Source organism: Lepidochelys olivacea, assembly GCF_965140295.1.
Source record: "Lepidochelys olivacea isolate rLepOli2 genome assembly, chromosome: 1".
NCBI lineage: Eukaryota > Metazoa > Chordata > Testudines > Cheloniidae > Lepidochelys > Lepidochelys olivacea.
The window spans coordinates 7051554-7073473 of record NC_140411.1 but is presented as its reverse complement, the minus strand read 5'-3'; the positions used below and the strand labels follow the sequence as shown (position 1 = coordinate 7073473).

The following is a 21920-nucleotide window of genomic DNA, read 5'->3' as shown; positions in this document are numbered from 1 at the left end:
TCATCACCCTCCTCCAGTGCTGATTACATGGGAGACGAAAAACACGGGCCACCTAGTGTGTCCTGGACGCTTATATCTGAGACGACATGAGCTTCTGACCTCCATACTGTAGAGAAAGTTTCAGATGGGTTCTAAGGCCTGGAGCAATGGGAGAGGGGCTGGTGAGGGAAGACAGTGTTCTGGGGAAGGAGACCAAGGCAGCCAGCAACATTTACAGAGCGACTGTGTTCATGGAGAGCCAGGGGACCGGTGGGATGTTGGCCCATAAAGAGCTGTATTGGTGGCTCTTCCGACCTCAGAATTCCCATCATTACAGTCAATAAAAACAAGGGACGTGGATGTTGTTTCCAATTACACCTGGCCTGTCACTGTCCCGTATCTGGTTAATCAATCAGGGGCCATTAAAAAAGCTGCAGAGCTGTTCTGCTGTCACAGTGCTTCCTCTTCCTGAGCGCTCTGGGAGCTGCGTGATCCTTGGGGGCTGCACCAGCTGTGGACAGGGGCTATTCAAAGGACACAGTCCCGCACCCTTCCCCCATGCCCTCACCCAGGTGCTTGAGACTGAGTCGTCTCAGGGACATGATTAACGCAGGAGCCCCAGGAGAAGCCCTTCAGGCAACCCGTCCCCCCGTTGATGGCTCTGCACACAGCACATCTGCTGAGCCCACCCCTCTCCAACTGTCATGCCCCTCAGGTAGGGTAGAGCTGCGTGTGCGAGTGAGGGTCTGACACACAGGAGTCCTGGCAAGAGACTCAGGCCCAGGTTCCCTCTCTGGCCCCTCCGTTTGTGCTGCCCCAGCTGCTTGCAAAGGGGTGGAAACAGGCCTCAGCTCCCCCACAGAGGCACAGCTGGCTCCTATCCCAGCCCAGCCAATTCAGTGTAGGGTGACCACCTCTTCAAAAGGCAAAAGCAGGACCCATGCAGGAGACCCGTCCCCTTTGAGTCCCCGCCCCTGCCCCTCTTCTTCCACCTTGACACCCTACATCCGACTAATCTTCTTCCCCTGAGGCACCTCCCTCTGCCCCACCTCTTCCCCCGAGACCCCACCCCTGCTCCTCCTTTTCCCCTGAAGCTCTGCCGCCTCTCCAGTGTGGAAGCCAGAGCCAGGCCATGGTAAGAGCTGCCCAGGTAGCCAGAGCCACTGAGAGGATTTCCAGACCCTCCACCTCCTCTGGACAGAAGGCTGGCGGGTTCAAGAGAAGCCCCCAGCCTGTGTCCCCACCCCCCAGGATGTACAACCCAGGGAAGGAGGAGAGTCTGGGTCTCTCCACAGTGGCCTGGGATCCTGGGGTAGCTCTTACTGTAGCCTGGCTCCGACCTGGCAGGGGGCAGAGCATCAAGGGAAGTGGAGGAGTGGGGGGCAGGGCATATTGGGAAGAGATGGGGCAGAGATGGGACCTCAGGGGAAGATGGGGCAGGAAGCAGGGCTTCAGGGAGAAAAGGAGGAGCAGAGGGTGTGGCAAGACTGAACCAACACTGACCCCAGCAAGCGGGGGCTCCTGAGTAAAGGAGGAGGGAGAAGTTGGAGGATAGGAGACGTTGTGTTTTGGAGAAAACTGAATTAATGCTACCCCACAAAGCGGGCTCTTGTTTTAAATATCCCAGGCTGAGAGTAAGTCATTGCAAGGACCTTAGAAGGGACTTGGCCAGTGTGTGCTGTGCTCTTGGAAGCCGTTACCACCAGGCAGAGGTCAGCCCAACCCCTAGGCTGCCCTAAACTCCGCTGAGGCAGTGGGAGAACAGGCCAAGGAATCAACTGGCTCCTGGCCATCCCCACTTTCTGCAGTGCCGGGGGGAGCTCTGCTGGCGCAGCAGAGAATCCAGCCGGGCCTGTCACCACTCAGAGGGCTGGAAGGCTGGTCCTGTGATCTGGGCATGGCTCTGTGACTCAAGACAGCTGGGTTTGATTCCCTTGCCTAGTGTGATTGTGGGCAAGTCATTGGCTGTCTCTGATAATAGCCCTACGCTGCCTCACAGTGCTGGCAGAAGGATAAATACATTCCAGGTGCTCAGATACTCTGAGACCCTGAGATCAGGGCGGTGTCAGGGTTCCACAGAGCAACACCCCTGACATTTGTCTGTGAAAGGCCTCTTACCACAGCCTCCTGTGACAGCTGGCCTCTGGGAAGCTCCCTGACTCCAGCATTGTGTTGTCTGTGGCAGATGTGGGGTTGCTCGGAGGTAGCAGTGAGAGGTAGGTAGTGGATTTCTGAGGGGAGTGTCACAGGGATGCTGAGCATTTCAACACAGTCAACTGACCAGTGTTTGCCAGCCATTGAGGCTTAATGGGTCTAACTGCCAAACAATGAAGCAAAGGCCATGGGGGCCTCATTTAAGATGGTCTGGCTGGGAGAAAGCAGTCTCAGGGCAAAGGTCTGCTCCACACTTTGGCCCTGTAACACGGACATGGCTGAGCGCAGTGGTGACTGGACCCAGGGTCACACAGGGAGGCTTTGAGAAAAGGCTGCTTCCACAAGAAAGGGGCTGTAGGCCACACTTTCTTGCTGTCACATACCTCCAAAGATGCGCTCAAAGCGGGTAATTAGCTACACTTTGTGTTCCGGTCCTACGGCCGGGCAGAACAGTACGGCAACCAACAATTGGTAGGGTCTGACCTGCAAGCAGGACAGAGCAATTTAGTAGTCCTTGAGCCCCGGGTCGTCAGCCAGAGTGGGACAGTAGCCAATGAGTAGGCTCCCTCTTGCAATCAGGGCAGAGCGGCTAAGCAGTCTATGAGCCCCAGGCCCAGTAAGCACAGGGCAGCAAAGCCATAGTGAAGGCAGAGGAAAAGCAGTCTAGCAGGCCAGGTAAGGGTGAGCACCAATAAAGTGTAGAGGCTCAAGAATGCGGGTAGGAGGCCTGAGAAGCACAGGCCTTCTGGCCGAAGGAGGGGGAGTACAGCCAGCCCCGGGGTGGGGTGGCAGGGGAGACGGGGGCCTGCCCAACTCAACCGCATCCCAGCCACTGGGTCAGCAAGGATCCAGCCACAACACACTGATCTTGTATCAGTCCATTTCTCAACCAGATGCTTGCCCAGTTTCCTTGGGCTGCTTCCTCTCTCCCTCTCAGGTGTACCCATGCCCATCATCTCGGGGAATGCTGGCCAGTCCACAGGAAGCAGCCCCAAAAGCTCCTCAGTGTCTCGGTCAGCCAGCAGCCCGGGGAACTCTGGCCAGTCCTCAAGCTGCAGGCTTCAGAGGAGGTGGGATGCATCTGTCTCCTGTGGTGGCTCCCCCTTAACTGAGCTGTGGAGACCACCTTTTGTACTTCTTCCTGTCCCACCCTTCTGTTTCTGGCAGGGTGAACATGGGTCTCCTGGTTCGGCCCACCAGCAGGGGTATTGCCATCCATCCTTGTCACTCTTGGAGGGAGTCCACACCTCGTCACTACAGGGCAAACAGATGGGAAGGTGCTTTCAGAGACACAGGGAAACTAGTCTGGGTCCCAAGAGCTCCTTGGTGTCCCAAAAGAATGTAAGTTGGGCCAGTTCTGTTCTTGTATCTCCAGACCAAAGCCTGTCTAATTTAGCTTTTAGTGATAGATCAGTGTAGACATGTGACAGCTGCCTGCTATCTTAAAACCATTGTTGCAAATGCTTTGTGCTGTTTCCTAATAAAACTGCTAGTTTTAAGGACACTGGGGATGACTGTATAGCTCTAGTCACAAGCACCCAAAGGGAAAAGTGGAACTTGCTTGGTGTCAGAGTTCCTTCCCCACTCTGAACTCTGGGGTACAGATGTGGGGACCCACATGAAAGACCCCCTACCAGCTTAGGTTAAAAACTTACCCAAGGCACAAATCTCTATTTGTCCTTGGGCTAGGAATACTGCCACCACCAAGTGATTTAACAAAGAATCAGGGAAAAGGACCACTTGGAGTTCCTCTTCCCTCAGCAATCCCCCCAAGGCCTTACACCCCCTTTCCTGGGGAGGCTTGTGAATAAACAAGTTGAGCACAGACCAGCTTTGGGTTCCTTAGGATGCTAAAAACCCAATCAGATTCTTTAAAAACAGAACTTTATTAGAACAAAGATAAAAGAAACACTATGTAAGATTAGAACGGAAGATAATCTCACAGGAAGTCAGATTCAAAACATAGAGAATCCCTTGAGGCAAAATCTTAAGTTACAAAAAGACACAAAAACAGGAATACACATTCCCTCCAGCACAGCGAATTTCACAAGCAAAAAAACAAAGAAAACCTAACGCATTTTCTAACTAGATTATTTACTAACTTTACAGGAGTTGGAGGGCTTGCATCCTTGATCTGTTCCCGGCAAAGGTATCACACAGACAGACCAAGGCCTTTTTCCCCCCTCGTCCAGATTTGAAAGTACCTTGTCCCCTCATTGGTCATGTTGGGTCAGGTGCCAACCAGGTTACCTGAGCTTCTTAACCCTTTACAGGTGAAAGGATTTTGCCTCTGGCCAGGAGGGATTTTATAGCACGGTATACAGAAAGGTGGTTACCCTTCCCTTTATATTTATGACATGCCCCCCAAATCACAGATAGTGTCGGACAGCTGGTTCCACACTGGCTGTGATTTCTTCCTAGAGCTCTAGGAGAAAACAGAGTTAATAAGACACATGTACCTTTAGATATACTACTGACTATATAAAAACTAACAATATTTTCCACATTTCAAGGATGATTTTAATCAGTTGATTCTGGGAAACTTTCACTGGAGAGTATATCAGCCACTTTGTTAGAAGTTCCTGAAATGTGTTGTATTTCAAAATCAAAATCTTGGAGAGCTAAACTCCATTGAAGAAGTTTTTTTTGTTATTGTCCTTGACGGTGTGAAGCCACTGTAGCACAGTATACAGAAAGGTGGTTACCCTTCCCTTTATATTTATGACACTTGGTGATAAGTGTTTAGCATGGATGGGGTGTTGTTACCAGCTCAAAGAGTGGGACAGTTGTGAGATTCTCTCCAGCACAAGAAACAACCTGGTTTAGAGGGTAAAGAGACCATATATCCCAGTTTTATTCTGACAATCCTGGTTCTTCATGACCAGTGTCTAGCCTTGTTGAGTGCCTGTCAGCATTCAGAGGAGCAATTTATTCAAGTTGCATCCAAGATAACAATCTGTTCAAGGCAATGATTCACAGAGTCATAGAATTTAAGGTCAGAAGGAGCCACTAGAACATCTAGTCCAAAGGTTCTCAAACTGGTGGGGCGGGCCTTCCTGGGGGGGGGGGGTGCAGAATGTATTCGGGGGCAGGGGGGAGGGTGAAAGGCTTTAGGGAAAAACCTTCCCTGTGCACATTTTACCCACAGCAATGAATAACTAGTCAAGCTGATTCCTCCAGACAGATCCAGTCCTCAGACGGCGCTGTGCATTTTGACAGATTTCTGTTATGCTTATGTAACCCAAACACCTCCTGGTTGTGGTGTTCTGCCCCATCTATTGGCAACAAGATCCCTTAGAGACAGAGCTAAAATGAATGTGCAGCCTTAGCTAAGAGCCGGTTTGCTTTTAGCTCATGAAGCAGAGGCTCATGCACTAAGCTCCAGAGGTCCCAGGTTCGATCCCACCCACTGACAACCAGGGTCTGTCGGCGTTACACTTGCATAGCATGATATAAAGTCAGTGGCAGCCGTACATGGGTCCGTTTGCTACGGTGCGGTGTGCACATTGCATTGTAAGCAGGGACCACAAACACAGTTTTGCTGTTCTTCGGTATTCCAGTGGATCGTTGGCCCATCCGTGCAACAGCAACAAAAAAACCCCTCAAATGAAAAACAATGAAGCCAAAACTGATTGTAGTGAAGCCCCACCCCCGCATATACCCGTATATGTATTTGTGTGGTGGAAGGGGGGCTTAAATTACTACAGACACAAAGAAGCAGGTGTGACACAAAATGTTTGAGAACCACAGATCTAGTCTGACCTCCTGTGTAGCACAGGCTGCAGAATTTCCCCCTATTGAGCCCAATGACTTGTGTTTGACTAATGCATCACTTGAGTTCCTCTAAAGCGTATCTTCCAGGGAGGCATCCAGTCTTGGTTTGGAGATAGCAGGAGAATCCATCACCTCCCTGCGGAGTTCGTTCCAGTGGTTCAGCACCCTCACTGTTAAAAATGTGTGCCTCATTTCCAAATTTAATTTGTCTTTCTTCAGTTTCCAGACATTGGTTCTTGTTATGCCTTTCCCTGATAGATTAAAGAGCCCGTTAATACTTGGTATTTTGTCCATGTGAAAGTGCTTGTACACGGTCATCAAGTCAGGTCTCAATCTTCCCTACTTCTAATCACTACACCCCTGTTTATACAGCCAAGGGAAATTGGAAATGACAGAGGAGGAGAAAGACCTGGGTGTATTAATAAGTCCCAGGATGACTGTGAGCCACAGATGTGATGCGGCTGTGAACAAGGCAGGTGAGATCCTAGAATGTGTCAGGCGAGATAGGGACGTATTAATATCCTTATACCAGACACTGATGAGACCTCCTGTGGGAAACTGTGTAAAATTCTGGTCACTCCTATTCCAGAAAGATGAATTCAGGCTGGAACAGGTTTGTAGAATGGCTTCTAGGATGGTCAGGTCAATGGAGGGCCTGGCTTCAAGGGGATTGGAAGAGCTTCGCTGGTTCAGTCTAACACAACACAGGCTGAGAGTGATCAGATTGCTCTATAAATACATTTGGGGCGGGGGGACACCAGGGAGGAAGATGAGCTCCTGAAGCTAAAGGACAATGTTGGCAAACAAACAAATGGGTAGAAACTGTCCAGGACTAAACTGAGGATGGAAAGGAGATGGAGATTTCTGACCATCTGAGGAGGGAGGTTCTGGAACAGCCTCCCAACAGGAGCATTGCGGGGGTGAACAACCCAGCTGGTTTTAAGATGGAGCTTGATAGGTGTCACCGTTCTGCCAGGTGGAATGGAAAGCAACCAGGGCTGGGTTCAGTCTTCAGGGGTTCTTTTTCAACAATACAACACAGAATTGGCTGAAGCCCCACCAAGTAACCTGGGAAAATTGCACCCCACATCTGGGTGCCTGTGGGAGGCAATATTTCCCCATTCACAAGCACAGAGTCTAAGGGCAGAAAAGAAAATTTTAATGAAAGGAGGGAAGTCACCAGACATTAATTACGGAAAATGCCGCAAGCAGGATTCATGATCATAAAACTGTGAGCAGGACACCCCACCCCAGAGTGCATGGGGCATTGTCTTCTGCCTCATGTTCTTCAGTTCTACCAACAGTTACTTTACTGTGCCCCTCTGTGCCCTCACCTCACTCCACTCACTGTCGTTGTCCTTGGTCAGGGAGGACCCAGGGCTCCGAGATGCATCTACCCGGGAAAGAAGGCATCTTGCTTGCTCTGCCATCTGAGAACTTGCTCTGGCTGGCTGCCCTGTAGCCACCTCTGTAGCCACTCTGCCAGCTGCTCATTCTGCTCCTGCTGGGTGACTGTCAGGTCCCTTCTGCTGACACGTGCCCCTCCACTGTGACCTCTGCAGGTCAGTCTTAGTGATTGTTTCAGAGTAGCAGCTGTGTTAGTCTGTGTTCACAAAAAAGAAAAGGAGGACTTGTGGCACCTTAGAGCCTAACAAATTTATTTGAGCATAAGCTTTCATGAGCTACAGCTCACTTCATTGGATGCATTCATATAAAGTGAGCTGTAGCTCACGAAAGCTTATGCTCAAATAAATTGGTTAGTCTCTAAGGTGCTACAAGTCCTCCTTTTCTTTTAGTGATTGTTGGTTCTTAGATATTTCCAGCTTGTAGGATGCCAGGCAGAGACACTTTCCCACCACAAGTGATTTCAGCACTTAAAATAACAAACAGCTCCCAAAGAAGTGTCTTTAACTCTATCTTTGAACAGTGGGGAAGAATAAGTTAAACTAGACTGGGGACACTTAGGGAAAGTCCACATTTCTTGTCTGGGCACCTGTCCCCACCCCTCTTGCTCTAACAAAGCTTAGGTATTCGAGACCCTGGTTTAGCCAGTTTATTTCAGCTGAGGGTGACCATGTCATTTGGGACAGGCTAAGCGGTGTTCTGTTCCCCTTTATTCATACCATAAAGACAATAACACTGGTAACAATATTTCACTATCCCCTGTATTCAGCACTACAGTGATCTGTAACCCAATACCAGCCAAAGTTAACACTTTAAGGACCTCTCTATCTGCTGGATATCTAGGCAGAGTAAATGTTCATGTAAATACAGTTTGCTCCCAAAGTCTCTCCCTCTCCCAACCTGCTGTCAGGGGAGAACTCATTCACACCATGCTGACACAGGCTTATGTACCAGACGATATGCTAGGGTCACCTGCCATAGCAGGGGACTGGGCTCATTGATTCAAGAGGTCCCTGCCTGGCTTATTTCACTATGGGTCATATTAGCCTATTTTGCATCACACTGGGAGTTCATGTGGAGTTGCATATCCACTATCACCTTACCCTGGGCCCTCGCCAATGGATTTCTCCCTCAGATTCAGGAGGGATCATGATTCAGCGTTATCATCCGGAAAAGGAATTGTTCTTGGACTTCTGTTTAGTGATGTCACAGGAGTTTAATTCCCTGAATTTCTGGTAATCTCAGCATGGTGACCTGGCAGCTGCCTCCTTCCCAGCCATTTGCCCCATCGAGGAAGGATGGTTTGGTGGTTAAAGTGCTGGCCTGGGATTCAGAAGCACTGGCTTTGGTTCCAGGGTCTTCCACAGACTTCTTCTGTGACCTTGGGCAACTCACTTAGTCCCTTGCCATCTCAGCAATATGTGCTTTTAATATGGCTCCATGTAAAGGTTTACATCTAGGAACAAGGGACACAGGCCATCCTTACCAGATGGTGGACCAATCCTGGGAAACAATGACTCTGAAATGAAGGTTTCACTGACTGAGTCTGTGGCTGCACACAGGCTATAGAAACAACAAAACTTCCCGACCAGTCTATAGCAGTGGTATTGTGTCCATCAGCTACTCTAACCAGCCTTCCCATCTCTGTGTAGCCCCATCCACCCTGTCCAATGCCCCGTCAGCAGGCCCTGCAGGCAGTGGCAGGCCCTGGTATCACATCTCTGATGAACCTGTGCTAGCAGGGAGCTGGAGAAGGTCCTAGAGCAGGTGTGAATGAGTCTGCTTTACAGCCTTAACTAAAAGGAAGATTCCTTTTATCTCATGCAGTAGAGGCTCATGTACTTAGCTCCAGAGGTCTCCGGTTCAACCCCACCTGCTGATGGCTTTAGAAGTGGGGCCTCATTTTATCTCTCTCTCTTTAAGTGGTCTCAGTGTCACTGATCAGATGGAGAACCACACCCAGAAGGTGTGTGGGTTACATATGTACAGGGAAACTTCCTTCAGATCATTCCAGTGGGGGAGGTCCCTTCCTTTCCCTTTCTTTCTCCATGAGCAATGAAAAGGGTGACCCAGAATACAGGGATCCCCAAAGTTATGCATAGATCTCAGTGATCCACTGGTAGGTAGGCACCCTAAGCCAACAGGAAACAAAAAATCAGAATCTTTGATGAGCAGCTAACAGGTTCCTGTATAAACTGCAGGGGAAATGCTTCTGAGTGTTTGGGAGAAAAAAAGGAAGTAGGCAAATAATATTAAAATTAAAAAACTTGTAGAACATCTAATTCAGCATCCTTTTAATTCATTGGACTATGTCTAATGTACATGTACAAGATAAAGCAAACTCTTGCTTACTACCTCCCCCACCCCCTAACCTGTAAGTGGTAGGCAAAAGGAAAAGTAGTGAGGGTAACTCCCCTTAGGTGAAAATAATCATTGTTTTGTTACTTGCATATTTGTATTAGCAAATTACAGTCACACAACTTTGGGGTTTAAATCAGTTGCTGTGCATCGTGATTCCAAAAATAGGTACCAAGTTAGCTGTGATTTCAAACATACTCAGCATTATATAAATTTGTATTGTATAAGCCAGCAATGTATAATTTTTCTGCTTTACACAGGAAGTGCAGCAGTCTTTTCTACCCACAACGTAAATCGTAGTTACTGTTACAAGTCTTACTGCACCAAAAGAAAATATTTGACTTATTTCTTGCAAGTTTCCCTTTAATATTAAATTAACATTTTAATCTATGTTAATATTTGTCTCTTACCCACCTGTATTTTAATCTAGGGTCTAAAGTCACCAAAAAATATTTGGCTCCTAACTAAATCATTAGACCTATTTTATAGGCAAACCAATGTGCAAACCCAAAATGATTAATGATTTCAACCCTTCGGTTTCCTGGACCTGCTCTGAACAATGTTTAATCCAATGGTGGTAGGGTTGTAATTACTTGTCTGTGAGTTCAATGTTTTGTGTAACATGACTAAATTATGCTTTTGGGGGGATATTTTTGTTGCAACTATTTATCACACAAGAATGTACATACTAATAAAAATATTAATAAAACTTTTCTTTGTGGTATCACAGTATTTATAATTAGGGTTTAACCCCCATGGGTGTGTCCGTATAAGACACCTGTGGTGGTTCAATCTTTGCAAATATCAGTCATAAAAAAGGTGTGTTTCTCAATGAACAATTTAATTGTAACTATATGTTATATATAATTTTGGTTTGGGACCTTACACTTAGATCGATGGTGAGAAGCTAAAGGATAATGTCCATATATGGCTGCGACCTTTAACATAGAGAATGCATTAAAGGAAATTGGCATAGGAGTTCCCCTAAGTTAAATTTAAAAGGGTATGAACATGTACACTGCAACTTCAAACTTGGAAAGAACTGAAATAACTGGTTAGGACAGAAATAACAAATGCAATACTTAACCACAAAAGGGCCATGGTAACAAATTGAAGTATATGATCATAAGTGGATATCATTGATACACTAACTTATAGGAAAAAGACACTGACATTAGTAAGTTGAGGAAATACAAATAAGGAAAAGGAGAAAAATCCCCTACCGAATATGTAGGGACCGAATGGCTCGGCAGCATTTCTGCAGAAAAGGACCTAGGGGTTACAGTGGAGGAGAAGCTGGATATGAGTCAGTGTGCCCTTGTTGCCAAGAAGGCCAATGGCATTTGGGGATGTATAAGTAGGGGCATTGCCATCAGATCGAGAGATGTGATTATTCCCCTCTATTCAACATTGTTGAGGCCTCATCTGGAGTACTGTGTCCAGTTTTGGGCCCCACACTACAAGAAGGATGTGGAAAAATTGGAAAGAGTCCAGCGGAGGGCAACAAAAATGATTAGGGGACTGGAACACATAAGTTATGAGGAGAGGCTGAGGGAACTGGGATTGTTTAGTCTGTGGAAGAGAAGAATGAGGGGGGATTTGATAGCTGCTTTCAACTACCTAAAAGAGGGTTCCAAAGAGGATGGCTCTAGACTGTTCTCAGTGGTAGCAGATGACAGGACAAGGAGTAATGGTCTCAAGTTGCAGTTTGGGATCTTTAGGTTGGATATTAGGAAAAACTTTTTCACTAGGAGGGTGGTGAAACACTGGAATGCGCTACCTAAGGAGGTGGTGGAATCTCCTTCCTTAGGAATTTTTAAGGTCAGGCTTGACAAAGCCCTGGCTGGTATGATTTAGTTGGGGATTGGTCCTGCTTTGAGCAGGGGGTTGGACTAGGTGACCTCCTGAGGTTCCTTCCAACCCTGATATTCTATAATTCTGTGTATCAAACATAATGGCATCAGCATAACATATTATAAACGTGGCATTGCAGCCTCGGGGAAGTAGAATAGATGTAGTCCTTGGGAGGTGCCAGAGTGATGGCCACTGGTGATGTGGAAGGGGATGATGATGAGGAAGATGGTGGTTAACACTAAGTTGTTCTATAAGGGATGGTGTGAGTATATGGATGTGCAGATGTACATTCTGTAGTATCTCTACCTTACTGAGTTGGGGTGTTTGTGACTGTGCTAAATGTATTAATAAACTATATTTGTAAATATAAAAGAGTTCCTATAGTGTGAATGTTGCAACTGTGCACAACGGAGTTCCCAACTATATAACCATTTAAATAATATGAGGCCCAATCTTGGGACAAGAATCTGTTAACCTGCAAAGTAATTAACTGGGGATTCTTAAGTAATCAATATAATTAATACATAATCTAAATATCGGGCAACACAAAGAACCCCTAAAAGGATACTGTTTCTCAGCTATTATCTGTAAACAGGCTTAAAACTTGTCAGAGCAGGAAAACCATAACAAACCAGGTCTACTGTGTGGAAGGGGAAACTGAGGCACACCTCATGGCATTAATTGCTAAACGCTAAAATACGTACATTCTAGAAGACATTAATATCTGCCTTAAGTTAACAATGTTGCACAAAAAACGTATTCTGGCAACCCAGAAAAAGAAACACAGAACTTCGCAACAACACCTGAGGGTGACACTACAATGTTTGTTAACACTTGGAAATTGTATAGCCAAAAGCTAAAGAGAAACTTAGACACACTGCCTCCACATTCATCAGTGACAAACCCTCCAGTAGTAAACTAAGGGGGGAGGTGTGACACGGTGTTGCCTTATATATTAAAAATGTACACACTTGGGCTGAGGTTGAGATGGAAATAGGAGACAGGCTTGTTGAAAGTCTCTGGATGAGGATAAAAGGGGTAAAAAAACCAAGGGTGATATCATGGTGTGGGTCTACTACAGACCACCTAACCAGGAAGAAGAGGTGGGTGAGGCTTTTTTGTTTTTAAAAAGTAAAAAAAAACATCACAAAGCCCAGGGCTTGGTGGTGATGGGGGACTTCAGCTACCCAGACCTCTGTTGGGAAAACAACACAGCAGGGCACAGATTATCAGACAAAGTTCTTGGAATGTATTGGAGACATTTTTTTTTATTTCAGAAGGTGGGGAAAGCTACTACGGGAGAGGCTATTTTAGAATTTATTTTGACAAATAGGGAGGAACTGGTTGAGAATTTGAAAGTGGAAGGCAGCTTCGGTGAAAGTGATCATAAAATGACAGAGTTCATGATTCTAAGGTATGGTAGGAGGGAGAACAGCAAAATAAACACAATGGATTTCAAGAAGGCAGACTTCAGCAAAGTCAGGAAGTTTGTAGGTAAGATCCCATGGGAAGCAAGTCTGAAAGGAAAAACAATTGAAGACAGCTGCCAGTTTTTCAAAGAGACATTACTAAGGGCACAAGAGCAAACTATCCCACTGCATAGAAAAGATAGGAAATATGGCAAGAGACCACCCTGGCTTAAGCAGGAGATCGTCAACCATCTTAAAAAGTCCTACAAAAAGTGGAAACTAGGTCTGTCATAAATATAAAGAGAAGGGTAAACCCCTTTAAAATCCCTCCTGGCCAGAGGAAAACTCCTCTCACCTGTAAAGGGTTAAGAAGCTAAAGGTAACCTCGCTGGCACCTGACCAAAATGACCAATGAGGAGACAAGATACTTTCAAAAGCTGGGAGGAGGGAGAGAAACAAAGGGTCTGTAGCTGTCTGTATGCTGCTTTTGCCGGGGATAGAACAGTAATGGCGTCTTAGAACTTAGTAAATAATCTAGCTAGGTATGTGGTAGATTATGATTTCTTTAAATGGCTGAGAAAAGAACTGTGCTGAATAGAATGACTATCCCTGTCTGTGTGTCTTTTTTGTAACTTAAGGTTTTGCCTAGAGGGATTCTCTATGTTTTGAATCTAATTACCCTGTAAGGTATCTACCATCCTGATTTTACAGAGGTGATTCCTTTACTTCTATTTCTATTAAAGGCCTTCTTGTAAGAAAACTGAATGCTTTTTCATTGTTCTCAGATCCAAGGGTTTGGGTCTGTGGTCACCTATGCAAATTGGTGAGGATTTTTACCAAACCTTTCCTAGGAAGTGGGGTGCAAGGGTTGGGAGGATTTTGGGGGGGAAAGACGTGTCCAAACTACATTTCCTAGTAAACCCAGTTAGAGTTTGGTGGTGGCAGTGGATATTCCAATGACAAAGGATAAAATTAATTTGTACCTTGGGGAAGTTTTAACCTAAGCTGGTAAAAGTAAACTTAAGAGGTTTTCATGCAGGTCCCCACATCTGTACCCTAGAGATCAGAGTGGGGGAGGAACCTTGACAAGGTCAAATTACAAAGGATGAATATTGTTAGAGGGCTTTCCCTTCACCCTCCTCTCTGGTTCTTGGCACAAACAGAAACCTGAAGACCAGAAGTACAAAGTGCAAACAATGCAATGTTTATTGGGTTTAGTTTCAAAGCAAGCATATTCCAAAACCCTGCACGCCAGTCGGGTTTATCACTATTTGCCAATAGAGTCTGTTCCCCAGTGTTCCCTTCCCAACTCTGACTCCACAGAGCCTTGTCTGTGTCTCTGGTCCATGTTTCCATTTCCCCCCCCCTCAGCAAACATGATTCCAATTTCCCTTCCCCCCCACTTCCTGTTTGGCTAAGGTATAGCTGAGATTACTACTATATAAACTAGGACCAATCATTTTACTGACATTTAACTAAATTATGTTACAATATGTTAGGATTGGTTTCTAACCAATTATATTCCACCACCCTAATTAACTTACACCTAACAACATTATACAGCAGACAGAAACAAGAGAAAAGTGAGGGTCATAAAGAAAATATAATATAGAAATGAGGATTTCAAAACCACAATCATAGATAAGTGATTTCTTGCCAGACTGGATGCTATCAAACTAAGTTTTCTTTAACCCTCTTAAGAGTGGTTTCTTTATCTGGTGGTGATGGGCACTATCAGGACAGGATCATCTTCCTAACAGCCCAATACCACCTTATTTCAGTGTGACTGGTTAGGAATGAGGATGTGACCACTTGCTTCCCAGCTTATGGCTGCCTCTGTTGCTTAGCCAAAGGCCTTAGCCTAAGAACAAGGCCTCAGACTCTCCTAGTGAGAGAAGGCCTGTACACAAGTGAACTGTGATTTTGATTCTTTGTTTTTATACCCCTGTAACTAGCTAAGTGATAAAAATACACCTAAGTACTTAAAGTATAGGCCTTTACAGACAGGCCTGAATATCTATATTCTAACAAATATAAACAAATACTACAAGTATGCAGGGACAAAATTAGAAAGGCCAAGGCACAAAACGAGATCAAACTTGCTAGAAACATAAAGGGTAACAAGAAAACATTCTACAAATACATTAGAAGCAAGAGGAAGGCCAAGGACAGAGTAAGCCTGTTACTCAATGAGGGGGGAAAGACAACAACAGAAAATGTGGAAATGGCAGAGCTTTTTAACAACTTTTGTTTGTTTTCACCAAGAAGTTTGATCGTGAATGGATATTTAACATAGTTAATGCCAGTGAAAATGAGGAAGGATCAGAGTCTAAAATACGGAAAGAAGAAGTTACAAATTACTTGGACAAGTTAGATCTCCTAAAGTCACCGGGGCCTAATGAAATGCATCCTATGATACTCAAGGAGCTGACTGATGAAATATCTGAGCCATTAGCAATTATCTTTGACAAATCGCAGTAGATGGGAGAGATTCCAGAAGACTGGACAAGGGCAAAAATAATGCCAATCCATAAAAAGGGAAATAATGACAACCCAGGGAATTACAGACCAGTCAGCTTAACTTCTGTACATGGAAAGATAATGGAGAAAATAATTAAGAAATCAATTTGCAAACATCTAGAAAAAAATAAGGTGATAAGTAAAGGTCAGCATGGATTTGTCAAAAACAAATCATGTCAAACCAACCAGATAGCTTTCTTTCAAAGGGTAAAATGGCTTGTGGATAGGGGGGATAGATGTGGTATATCTTGACTTTAGTAAGGCTTTTAATACTGTCTCACATGACCAATGGTGGACTGTCAATTTGTTCCCTTTTCCTAATTTTAATATTTGACCATTATGCAACAAAATACTTATCTTTCCTAACTGGGCAGATATAGATACATCCTTTGCATATTGCTTTATTCTTTCAATTTTGTCAACCAATTCCTCCCGTTGTTCCCAATGTATCACTAGATTCAAAGACTAGTCCACATCTTTTGGTTCCCAGACAATTTCTTTTTTTAAAAAATAAGGGTGCCTGATTATAGGTGCCTGACAGTTCCTTCAATAATAATCTCCATTACATTTGCATGACTCAGTTGGACCTTTTTCTGTCCTATTTCCCCAAAATATATATTTTTCAATGGTGACCCACAGAAATACACCCATTGCCTAAAATCAAACACTTTTGTGCCATTAAGGGATAAATATTGTATCATATGTTGTCCACTTGAACGGTTTAGATATCTCTCTAGGGACCAAGTTATCTGTGGGCACACCCATTTATTTTGCCTCACTCCACACAATGTTCTGTCAATTCCATCAATATATGGCCCCCCTCTTCCTGGATCAAATGTGTTCCACTTATGTTTATTTGCCATAATTCTCCGTTAATCATTGTCAGCACCCAGGTCATTGCAACTCTTCTTTTTTCCCCAATATTATGTAATAGCATTCTGCCCTTCCAATCCCCTTTGAGAGTGGTTTCATTAAAATTAAGTCCAAGGTGTTTCTTCCATCCTATAATTCAATGTTTCCATATATGGGAGTCTTTAAACCACTCAAAGGGCCACTGCCCTTACTCAGTAGATTGACCATCCTTTCTATATACTGTATCCCATAAGTTTGCATCTGTAAACATTGTATTGCTAATGCAGTCTTATTAATTTCTGACACTCAAACTCACATTTAGAGATATTTCCAAGGCTTGTGCTTTTTTAATTGCAGCACTATATTCCTTATTCCTTTCTCTGATCATGTACCAAAAGTCTGTATTACATGCATCCGTATGGCTCCCAAAATCTCACTCAAGGTTGATTTTTCCCTTGTAATGTCTCAATATTAAACTAATTCAGTACCCCGACCCCACTACCAATGCCACCCACAATATATTCTCCTACACCTTTTTTACATCTTTTAGCTCCATCTCCCCATTGTTGCTGTCATGTTAACAATGAAAGTAACTCATGTTCAGTTGCAATCCCTCCAGCCAGATCATTTGATCAACAATAATGCATCCCCCCCGCATTAAGTATTCTGGAGCAACTCAATTTTGCCATTATGGAAGGATTCACCATAATGTCGTATAGTCATAATTTAAGATACATTGACTCATTCCATCTCACATGACAGCCAGCTCTTGTTCATGAGCCACATCTAGAGTGGTTACATTAAAGCAAAGTTCAATTCAGAGTGTTCAGGTCCCCTGGTTTTAAATAGTCCCATGTCAAATTTTTACCATTTTCCCACCATATTTCAAATTTCATGTCAAAAGGTTTCCCTTCACACCTGGTTTTGTTTGGTCCCATTTTCCCACATTATGTTCCACAGATAGTCCAAAAAAATTTCTTTAGCACATCTGGCACGTAAATATCTAGTGATGCCAGCTACTACAGTGTCATGCAAATGCCTGTTCTCACTTTCAGGTGCATTGTAATTAAGAAATGGGCAGAATTATCACCCATAAATATAAACTTGTTTCTATTAGCAACTGGCTGAACAAGAAATAGGACTGAGTGGACTTGTAGACTGTAAAGTTTTACATTGTTTTGTTTGAATGCAGTTATGTAACCAAAAAAACTACATCTGTAAGTTGCACTTTCATGATAAAGAAATTGCACTACAGTACTTATGTGAGGTGAACTGAAAAATACTATTTCTTTTGTTTACAAATATTTGCACTGTAGAAATGATAATAGAAAATAATACAAAGGCAACAGGTTTAAAACAAATAAAAGGAAGTATTTGTTCACACAATGCACAGTCAACCTGTGGAACTCCTTGCCAGAGGATTTTGTGAAGGCCAAGGCTAAAAGAGTGTTCAAAAAAGAACTAGATAAATTCATGGAGGATAGGTCAATTAATGCCTATTAGCCAGGATGGGCAGAAATGGTGTCCCTAGCCTCTGTTTGCCAGAAGCTGGGAAGAGTGACAGGGGATGGATCACTTAATGATTACCTGTTCTGTTCATTCCCTCTGGGACACCTGGCACTGGCCACTGTTGGAAGACAGGACACTGGGCTAGATGGACCTTTGGCCCTACTGGGTCAGACCATTCTTATGTTCTTAAATCAGCCTCTGTATCAGACAACTGGCAAATAGCTAATGTGATGCTGATTTTTTTGAAAAAGGCTCCAGAGGTGATCCCAGCAATTACAGGCCAGTAATCCTAGCTTCAGTACCAAACAAATTGGTTAAAACTCTTGTAAGAAACATAATTAGCAGACACATGCATGAACACAATTTACGGTGGAAGAGCCAGCATGGATTTTGCAAAGGGAAATCTTGCTTCACCAATTTATTAGAATTCTTTGAGAGGATCAACAAAATGTGGACAAGGCTGATCCAGAGGATATAGTGTAAATTGACTTTCAGAAAGCCTTTGAAAAGTTCCCTCTCCAAAGCCTCTTAAGAAAGTAAGCAGTCATGGGATAAGAAGGCAGGTTCTCTCCTGGATCAGTCATGGCTTAAAAAAAAGATACAAAACAAAGGGTAGGAATAAATCGTCAATTTTCAGAAGGGAGAAAGGTAACTAGTGGTGTCCCACAAGGATGTGTACTGAGACCAGGGTTGTTCCACATATTTATAAATTATCTGGAAAAAGGGGATAAGCAGGGAGGTGTCAAAAATAGCAGACAAGACAAAATAACTCTATATACTTAAGTCCAAAGCAGACTGCAAAGAGTTACAAATGGATCTCCCAAAACTTGATGACTGGGCAACAAAATGGCAGATTAAATTTAATGTGGATAAATGCAAAGAAATGCACATTGGAAAAACATAATCCCAACTGTACATACAGAATGATAGGATCTAAATTAGCTGTTACCACTCAAGAAAGATCTTGGAGTCATTGTGGATAGTTCTCTGAAAACATCCACTCAATGTGCAGTGGTAGTCAAAAAAAATCTAACAACGTTGGGAACCATAGGTGGTGGACTGTAGCAATCAAAAAGAAAAGGAGTACTTATGGCACCTTAGAGACTAAACAATTTATTTGAACATAAGCTTTCATGAGTGACAGCTCACTTCACAGTGCCTCCTAATGGTCAGCCTGGGAATTAGCTCTCCAGCCTCTGGAGTGCCCTCTACAGGCCAGTGTCCCAGTTGCTTTAGGCTCCCATGTCCCTCCCAGACCCAACTGCCCCTCTACATCAGGGCTCTGTCCCCTGTAGTAACCCCCCAGTTTGAGTCTCCCCTCCCTAAGGAATCCCCACCCTCTAGCCCCACCATTCCTCACCAGCTACTGCTGGTCCTCATCTAGCCCCAACACACTGGGGCAGACTGCAGTCTGTACCACTCTTCAGTGGTAAGGAGGGTTTGGACCTGCTGCCTTCACCTAACCTTGGGCTGCCCCTCTGCAACCCCAGTACCTGCTTTAGGCTTTCAGCAACACCTGCAGTCGGGGGGGGGGGGGGGGGGGGTTTCCAGCCTGGAGCTTCCCAGATCCTCTGGCCTTTTCCCAACCCTGCTTCACTCTAGGTACCCTGGTGAGCTCCTAAGCAGCCAGGCCCATCTCTTCACAGCTAGAGAGAGACTCCCTGAGTGCCTGGCTCACAGCCTTTTATAAGGCTAGCTGTGGCCTGATTGGGGTGTGGCCTCAGCTGTGGCTGCCTTCCCCATCAGCCTAGCCTTTGGCTCACAGCCCCAGCCCTCTCCCAGGGCTGGCTGTAACCCTTTCAGGCCCGGAGCAGGTGACTACCCTGCTACATAGACATAATAGGCCAGGACAGGATAAGCCTCTCCTAGCACAGCTGCAGCTGCCAGATGCCAGTTGCAGGGTTTGCCCAGGAAATTTTTTGCTTATTATTATGTGCCATTCAGTTTCCAGGGTGACTGAGGAGGCAATGTTTTTCTCAGCTCTCTGGGTTCATCAGTAATCTCCCTGGACTCCACAGAGATTACTGATGAAACCAGGAAGCTGAGTAACACATACTGCTGTGACAAGTTGTCAATCCTGGGGTGCAGTCTGTGAGTGGTGCAACCACTGTGCCCCTTAACCCTCCATCTGGGCTGGCCAACCTTACACTGCTTTATTGGTGACAGAGCTACCTCTTCAAGCAATGTTATCACCCAACACAACATCAGGTGGAGCAGCAAACCCAGATGAGCTGACTGAGTGCTTTACCTAAGCCACTCAAAGACAGGCAGGAGAAAACAGCCAATTTCCCAGCTCCTCTGCCTTTCACCCTTGCTGAAGTATAAACTGATAATTATACCGTCTTGCACTGAACAGGTGTTCATACAGTATAAGCCACTAATATAGGTCGTGTTCCCCTCAATGTGGGGAAAATATGCAACAGCCTTTGCACAAACAGCTGAGATTTTCCCAAACATGTCACTCAAAATATGCTTGTAAGATAAAGCATAAAACAAGTTTATTAACTACAAAAAGATGGATATATTATAAGTGGTTATAAGTGATAGCAAACAAATAAAAGCAGATCACCTAGCAAATAAACAAAAATGCAAATTACGCCTAACATACTAGATAGATTGGATGTGAATTAGCAATTTCCCACCCTGACTGATGATACAGGCAGTCCACCAAATTCCATATGCAGGTTAGAAATCCCTTTAGCCTAGAACCAGCACTTCCCACAGTTCAATCTTTGTTCCTCAGCTGTTTTTCAGCTGTTCCCTGTGTGGGGAGTGAGTCAAAAGATGATGTCACATCCCATCTTATATAGTGAAAAAAATAAAGGTAGAAAAATGGAGTTTAATGGAGCAAAATGGAGTTTAATGTGATATGGTCTGGTCTCAGGCCCTTGCATGCCCTGTTGAGTCAAAGCAGCCATTTTCCATAGGCTGTCTGGAGCATTCTCAAGAAGACTCACCAGGAGGGGAATCAGCTTCTCCTAGGGTCTATTGTTTCCCCTAATGTCCCATTACTCTAAATAGGCCTTTCACAACAGGAAAGGACTTCTTCTATTGGAATGATTCGAAACAAATTTCCATGTCTGGAGCTTATAGAATCGCCCTTCCCTGCCTACACCATGGGATTCTAATGCAGGAAAAGGGACTGCTGAGGAGAAAATAGTCTACTAATTATTATTATTATTTTATTTATTATTAGATCACAGCTCTGACAGCTTCATCATTATCACGAGGCTGCCACTGAGGTAGCCATGTGGGTAATCAGAACCACAGGAACAGTGATGACAAACCCGGATTCCAGTAATAAAGCCTGCTGCAGGGCTGGGGCTGCAGTCCATTTGGGAAGCATCACCATGCATCCCCTGTGATTTGGCCTCCTGAAGTCTGCCATTGGCTCTCATGGAGGTTAAAGCTGGTGCACTCTAAGCCAAGAAGCTGAGGTTCCCTGATGGCCAAGTGGCCCCCATGGGAATGTGCAAACATGCTTCATAAAGACACCTGCCTCCCTATCTGAAGAGATACTGCCTGCTGCCAGTGCTACCTCTCCGATGGCTCCTTGTCCTTTACCATGAATAACTCTGGTGTCAGCAACTCCCCTTCTAGCAGAAACTGGGTATGTTGGCAGGTTTCACTGTCTTTAAAATGTGAAGTGAAGGGGAAAGGCTGGAAGCTGTTTACATGTGTCAATGTTCTGTGCAGCAGCAGAGGACTCAGCTGGGCTGTTGGGGTGACTCCGTGACAGGGTCTGGAGAGCAGGCAGCGCTAGGTGGCTTGGGAACCCCTCCCCTATATGTGCCTATGCTGCACACTGGGCTATTTAAGATACACAGACTCAAAATGGTCTCAGAGTGTTAAAACTCTGATGTCCTGGGTCCAGATTTCTCAGTGGGTCCCATTTCTGGAGGTCCGGTGTGCTCTGGGCCCAATTCTGTCAGGGGCTGATCCAGAGGAGCCCCTATGGAATATCAGTGATTAGTTTGCAAATCACCTCAGGTATATTTGCTTCTGGAAATTTAATCACCAAATTAATTTTCAAAGATTTTATTCTCTGGGTCTATTGTGAACGCAGGAATTCAGAGCAGCATTGGTCTGTGGTATCAGGTCTGCTAG

At 44.9% G+C, this 21920-nt stretch overlaps 1 protein-coding gene across 1 annotated transcript in view; it reads right to left on the bottom strand.

Moving 5' to 3' along the window:
- Nucleotides 1–21920, bottom strand: part of LOC311513771 (olfactory receptor 51G2-like) — a gene marked incomplete at both ends in the record, with an annotated part of 350119 nt that overhangs the window by 292839 nt on the left and 35360 nt on the right. The gene's annotated exons all lie outside the window — the stretch shown is intronic.